Raw genomic sequence first — 6,766 nt, forward strand, 5'->3', positions numbered from 1 at the left:
TGGGATTAAAGGCTGGCTTTCTGGGATTAAAGGCGTGAGTCACCATGCTTGGCTGTATCCTTGAACAGACGGATTTCTGCCTCTGGAATGCTAGGATTAAAGGCATGTGCTACCACTGCCTAACTTCTATGTTTAATATTGTGGTTGTTCTGTCTCTGACCCCAGATAAGTTTATTAGCATGCACAATATTTTGGGGAACACAATACCACACTACACTGGTGTAAATATATATCAATTTATTAAGGGATGAAATGGGAAATCAGACTCACTAATACAACACAGGGTAGGCGTGCTGCTGATCTGCTGCTGATCTGCTGCTGATCCAGCTTCTGTTCTCTGCTGTTCTACCCAGAGGAGATAGGACCAATTGCAAGGCTCTTGTATAATATTAGAGGGACCAGTCTTAATATTATACATCCCAGGGGCTCAGGAGAGAGAACTACAAATGGTGAGGACTATTTTTGAGAAACAGAATCTCAGCACACCGAGCTCTATAGTCCGCTTGCTTTAATTCCTCTGTAATAACATCCTATTTACACAGCTTCAGTTCTGTTCTCGCGCTTAGCTCCTTTCTTGCCTGATTTCTCTCTATATTTATCTACTGCTCCCTCTAAGTTCTACCTTAATTCTCTTGTCTTAACTCTGCCTCATCTAGGTCCTTTTCATCTCGTTCTTACCCAACTAGTACTTCCCCATCTGGCTCTTCCCCATCTTCCATCTTGTTCCTCTAGTACTCTCTTCTAGTCCTTCAATCTAGTTTTTCCCTGTCTCAGTTTGTCCCTCTCAACTTCTTACCCATCTAGTTCTTCCATTCTCTTTTCTCTTCTCTGTTTCCTTATTCTCTCAGTCCTCCCTAAGTCTCTCAGGAATCCAGTTATAAATCCAAGCAATAGCAATCCCCTGGTCAAGCAATGTCACCAGGCTTGAATTCTATGGGGTCATAAAGGCAGGTAAGAATTTCCCTCAGGCAGTGAACACCAGGCTTTCTTTCACAATCCAAAATGGGAATGGTAAAAGAGAAGGTCAAATGAGTGCTAATGACTGGTTAGTATATGAAAAAGGGGATCTATGTGCTCAGTCTACATTCAGAGAAGTGATTACATAAGAAGTTAGGGCTCTATAAAGTTAGTAAGGCTGTAAGAAATGAGGGTCTGAACTAAATTGTGTAAAGCTATTACTTAAGGTCCACCTGACCTAGGTGGTGTCTCCTTGTGGAATTTACCTTAAATCAGGAGACTAGAATGTGGTGGTCAGGACTGTTATTACTGTTAGTCCTTGAATGTGGCTAAGGGAGATATCTGATTCCAGTGCTGAAAAGGGAGAAACGGATGGGCTGGGGGGAAGGAAGCCTTTCCTGAGGCTGTTCTCCAAATACCTTGAATGTATATGTCCAGAGAGTGATCAGTCCACAGTGTTAGCACTTCTCAGGGAAAAAAATCATTTGGGAAAACCATGAAGGCACATATGATTTTCATAACAGAAGACAGCTGATATATAACAAGCCAAACAACACCAAAAGCTCCTTGAAATTTGGCTTCCTCTGAAGGAATTCCCTGATCCCTTCAGGTAGTGGCTTTGTCATAAATAGCTGAGTTTTTATATTTTCCTGTGGCCCGTAGCACAAAGCAATCTTTACTGCTGGCTCCAGCTCCCCAAGAAAAAGCAAGAGAGCTACAGCATGAGACCCTCTCCCTCAGTTTTTAAATGGTCATGTACACAAACAAGACCATGCCTTAGGGCTTATAACCCCCAAAAGTCATTGGCTGAAGGGATAGAAATCCCACAACATTTAACTTCATTTATTTATCTAATATGCCTGTCCACTCCAGAACAGCCAATGCCTCTGGCCTCTCTCGGGGTGCCTACAATGCCTCTGGCCTCTCTCAGGGTGCCTACCCTATTTTTGTGTTACAGAGAGATACTTACTTCTTGTGTCTGGGCTTCTATGGGCTCTGGAATACCATGCCTGAATAAACCTTTATTTGAGTGTGTCAGGAAAAGGAGCATTAGAAACACTGGACTCATCTTCCAACTCACAGGGGTGTGGGGTGGGATGGGGGGGCTGGTCCTCCACTTTCTAGTTCCTGAGTGCTGGGAATATAAAAAAATTACTACTACAAAAAAGAACAATGTTGTCACTATCATGCTTTCTGTTGTACAACATTGTTAACGTATACTTCTTTGACCGTATAGTTATATAATTCTGGTGCTCCCCACACAAAAAAGAAAAATAAGATGGAATAACTTGGTGTATTGGCTCACACCTTTAACCTCAGCACTCAGAAGTCTGAGGCAGGTATATCTGCCTCTGAGTTGAATGCCAGCCTCATCTATGCAATCAGGTCCAGGGCAGCCAGAAGTACATATTAAGAGCCTGTCTCCCATGCAAAAAATCAGTCAAACAAATAAAAAAGATAGAAAGAACTCAGAGGTTTTAACTGAAGTTCCTACAAAGAGTTGTGCATTCACACTAGTTCTGTATCCATCTTCCAGAAACCTGAAGTGAGGTGGTATTGTGTTCCCTGAAATATTGTGCACCCTAATAAACTTATCTGGGGTCAGAGACAGAACAGCCACAATATTAAACATAGAGGATAGGCAGTGGTAGCACACGCCTTTAATCCTAGCATTCCAGAGGCAGAAATCCATCTGTTCAAGGATACAGCCAAGCATGGTGACTCACGCCTTTAATGCCAGAAAGTGAACCTTTAATCCCAGGGAGTGGTGGTAGACAGCAGAAAGGTATATAAGGTGTGAGGACCAGAAACTAGAAGCATTTGGCTGGTTAAGCATTTGGCTGGTTAAGCTTTCAGGCTTCTAGCAGCACAGTTCAGCTGAGAGCCATTCTGATATGAGGACACAAAGGCTTCCAGTCTGAGGAAACAAGACCAGCTGAGAAGTTGGCCAGGTGAAGTTAGCTGTGGCTTGTTCTGTCTCTCTGACCATCCAGCATTTCACCCTAATAACTGGCCCCGGGTTTGATTTTTATTAATAAGACTCTCTAAGATTCATACTACACTGAAGTGCCCCAATTTAAGCTGTAACATCAACAAGATTTTACTAAAAGGCACTGGGAACTTTAACAGTTAGAATGCAGTGACCTATGATGATGTGCATGTTGACATCACTTGGGAAGAGTGGACTTTGCTGGATCCTTCCCAGAAGAATCTCTACAAAGATGTGATGCTGGAGACCTACAGGAACCTCACTACTATAGGTAAGACTGAATTTTTCTTTATGTTTTAAAATAAGGGGACAACGGTTCCTTGGTTATTTATGCTCTTCTGTAATTTGATTGAGAAAGAACAAGAATGAGGTGAATGAGTCAGGCATGTTTCTAAGGTTCACTGAAGATAGTAACTAAAATTTTGTACAGTTTTCAACAATATAACATACATTTTCTGGTACTATATTTTAGGATACAGTTGGAAAGACCAAAATATTGAAGAACATTGTCAAAGTTCTAGAAGATATGAAAGATATTTTTTGTTTGTTTTTTTTTTTTAGAGACAGGGTTTTTCTGTGTAGCTTTGCGCCTTTCCTGGAACTCGCTTTGGAGACCAGGCTGGCCTCAAACTCACAGAGATCTGCCTGCCTCTGCCTCCCAAGTGCTGGGATTAAAGGCGTGCGCCACCACCGCCCGGTGAAAGGTAATTTTCAAGTGCAAGTTGATACAAATGTGCCTTTGAAGAAATTGTAATGTATACTGGAAGTTTTAGACAAAAGCAACAGTGTAAATAAGCATAACTTAAAGTGCATCAATAATTATTAAATTCTCATAAAACCATACTATGGTGGTATTTATTTGTACTGAAATGTGATTTTAATTGTATGTTAATAAATAAAGTTGCCCGGGGGTTAGAGCTATTAGAACCATAGCAAGAGCATGGCAGTGGTGGCTCACGCCTTTAATCCCAGCACTTGGTAGACAGAGCTAGGTAGATCTCTGTGTGTAAAAGGATACAGCCAGCATTGGAGACACATGCCTTTAATCTCAACACCAACCATAGAAGACCTGGAAGTCTCTACAGAGGCAGTCATGTGTTTGGGTTTACAACCAATGAGAATGCAGAACAGCTAGACTATATAAAGACATACACACAGGAAGTAGGTCCTTTTCGGAGAGCTCTCTTGGCTGAAGCAGGAAGGGTAAGGCTCTTAGTTCTGACCTCTTGGCTTTCTTCTCTGAATTGGCTCTGTGTTTCTTATTTAATAAGATGGTTGGTTACATCTACACCATACTGTGGTGTGTGGTGGTATTGTGTTCCCTGAAATATTGTGCACCATAATAAACTTATCTGGGGTCAGAGACAGAACAGCCACAATATTAAACATAGAGGATAGGCAGTGGTAGCACACGCCTTTAATCCTAGCATTCCAGAGGCAGAAATCCATCTGTTCAAGGATACAGCCAAGCATGGTTACTCACGCCTTTAATCCCAGAAAGCCAGCCTTTAATCCCAGGGAGTGATGGCAGAAAGAGAAAGCTATATAAGGCATGGAGACCAGAAACTAGAAGCATTTGGCTGGTTAAGCTTTTAGGCTTTGAGCAGCACAGTTCAGATGAGACTCATTCTGGATGAGGACTCAGAAGCTTCCAGTCTGAGGAAACAGGATCAGCTGAGGGATTGGCAAGGTGAGGTGGCTGTGGTTTGTTCTGCTTCTCTTATCTTCCAGCGTTCACCCCAATAACTGGCCTCAGGTTTAATTTTATTAACAAGTACCTTTAAGATTCCTGCTACAGTGATGATATTGTGTTCCCCAAAATATTGTGCACCCTAATAAACTTATCTGGGGTCAGAGAACAGAACAGCCAGTAGATACAGAGGCTAGAAAATGGTGGCACTCACACCTTTAATCCTAGCATTCCAGAGGCAGAAATCCATCTAGATCTCTCTCTGTGAGTTCAAGGCCATGTTGGAAACAGCCAGGCATGGTGACACATACCCTTAATCCTAAGAAGTGAGCCTTTAATCCCAAGAAGTGAGCCTTTAATCCCAGGGAGTTATGGCAGAAAGCAGAAAGGTATATAAGGCGTGAAGACCAGAAACTAGAAGCTTTTAGGTGGTTAAGCTTTTAGGCTTTGAGCAGCACAGTTCAGGTGAGAGCCATCTAGTCTGAGGAAACAGGATCACTTGAGGAATTGGCAAGGTGAGGAAACTGTGGCTTGTTCTGTTTCTCTGGTCTTCCAGCATTCACCCCAAAACCTGGCTTCAGGTTTGATTTTATTAATAAGACCTTTTAAGATTACTGCTACACCATATGCCTCAATATCAGGTAGGTGAATTACTTTTGCAAGGCGTTCTTTTAAGAAAGAAGTCAAGGAAACCACGGCTTAACAGATATCGCCATATCTCATAGCAAAATGAGAGCTATGCTATAGAATGCCAATCCATTTATTTCATACCATTCATATTACAAAAGATGTACACAGTGAAGAGGTGATAAGTATATCTTCAAAACTTTCTAATAAGCAAATAGTCCATAATAAAGCTAGTGTAACTCATATACTTGTTGTGACTGTGCTGTTTAGTGAGAGGGGCATTTAGAGTCAAGAGTCAAGGAGCAGTTGTTGTGGAGAAACCTTAATCCCTATATCACACATCTATGAGGACAGAAAGTCAAACTGTGTGAATTAAATGTGGAACCCTTTTACTGGTTATTCTTTCTTTTTCTCCCTCTCCACCAGATTGGATCAACTTTTGGCTCGAGTAAGTTACCCATTTCCAAGCCACCACCTGTAGAGAGGTCCAGGACCTTTACTGAGTCAAGACCCCTTCTAAGTCAAAGAGTTTTGGAGTTCCTGCTAAGCTGTGGCCACACTGGGAAACTCTGATCTATTTCTGGAGCAAAGACCATCTTTGTTCATTTTGTGGAGGTCCAATTCTACAAAAAGACAGATCTCACATTCACCCCCTCAACCCAGGAACTCAAGCAATTATGTGGCATATACAGCAATAAAGTTAGATTAGCTGGAGTTACCTGTGCCCTACACAGAGAGTTATATTGGTAAGCAAAGAATGGAGTGGAAAGATGACAAAAGAATGAGATGTCAGGACCTCCTTTTCTGAGAAAAGTTAGCACATGCAGAGTCACTGTAATGTCATATGACCAAGGAACAACAGAATGCCAGTAATATACTTATAAACAAATTCTATATAGATAAAAATACAAACATTGTATTATACCAGAATTTGAATAATAACTGCAGCAGCTTTGGCCTGAGGATTTTTCTTGGGCAGTCTGACCATTAAGAGTTAATAATACACTGCCTGGGGCATGGCAATATTCCCAGGCTGGCTTGAAGAGTTTGTTTTAGTCTAGTGTCCTCATAGCTACGAAAGCTACTGGCCTGAGAACAGGCTGTCATGTCCATCTAGATTCTTAAAATTGGGTTATAGGGTTAATGAGTAAAATGATGACTCTGTTTATTAGTGGTGTCAAAACTTGAGGGATAGTTTATTAATGGTGACTAAAAGATGAACAAAAGGAAGTGAAGCACATGTCCAAAAACAAAAATGATATGATCTATGTATTGGAACAACATGAATGTATCCCTGCTTACTAAATTCTGTATAAACAAAGAAGTACTCTGGCTGCTAGTTGGTCAGGCTATAAGATTCTTATCAAAAGCTATTAGGGTCCAGCCCCTTGATAGCCTTCTCTCAGAGTTCCAGAAGAGATACTATCAGTGGCAGATTAATCTGAGGGACACTCTAATAAATCTACATGCATGAAACTCTTTAGTCCATTCACTTTACTCTT

General features: G+C 41.4%; 1 long non-coding RNA gene across 1 annotated transcript; it reads left to right on the top strand.

Annotated features, from left to right (window-relative positions):
- Positions 1-3,008: 3,008 nt before the first annotated feature.
- Positions 3,009-5,978, top strand: LOC131916531 (uncharacterized). Its single transcript, XR_009380558.1, has 2 exons — positions 3,009-3,218; positions 5,691-5,978. It is a non-coding gene; the product is annotated as an uncharacterized LOC131916531 (long non-coding RNA).
- The last annotated feature ends 788 nt before the right edge of the window (positions 5,979-6,766 follow it).

The sequence above is a fragment of the Peromyscus eremicus genome, chromosome 8a, assembly GCF_949786415.1.
Source record: "Peromyscus eremicus chromosome 8a, PerEre_H2_v1, whole genome shotgun sequence".
Lineage (NCBI taxonomy): Eukaryota > Metazoa > Chordata > Mammalia > Rodentia > Cricetidae > Peromyscus > Peromyscus eremicus.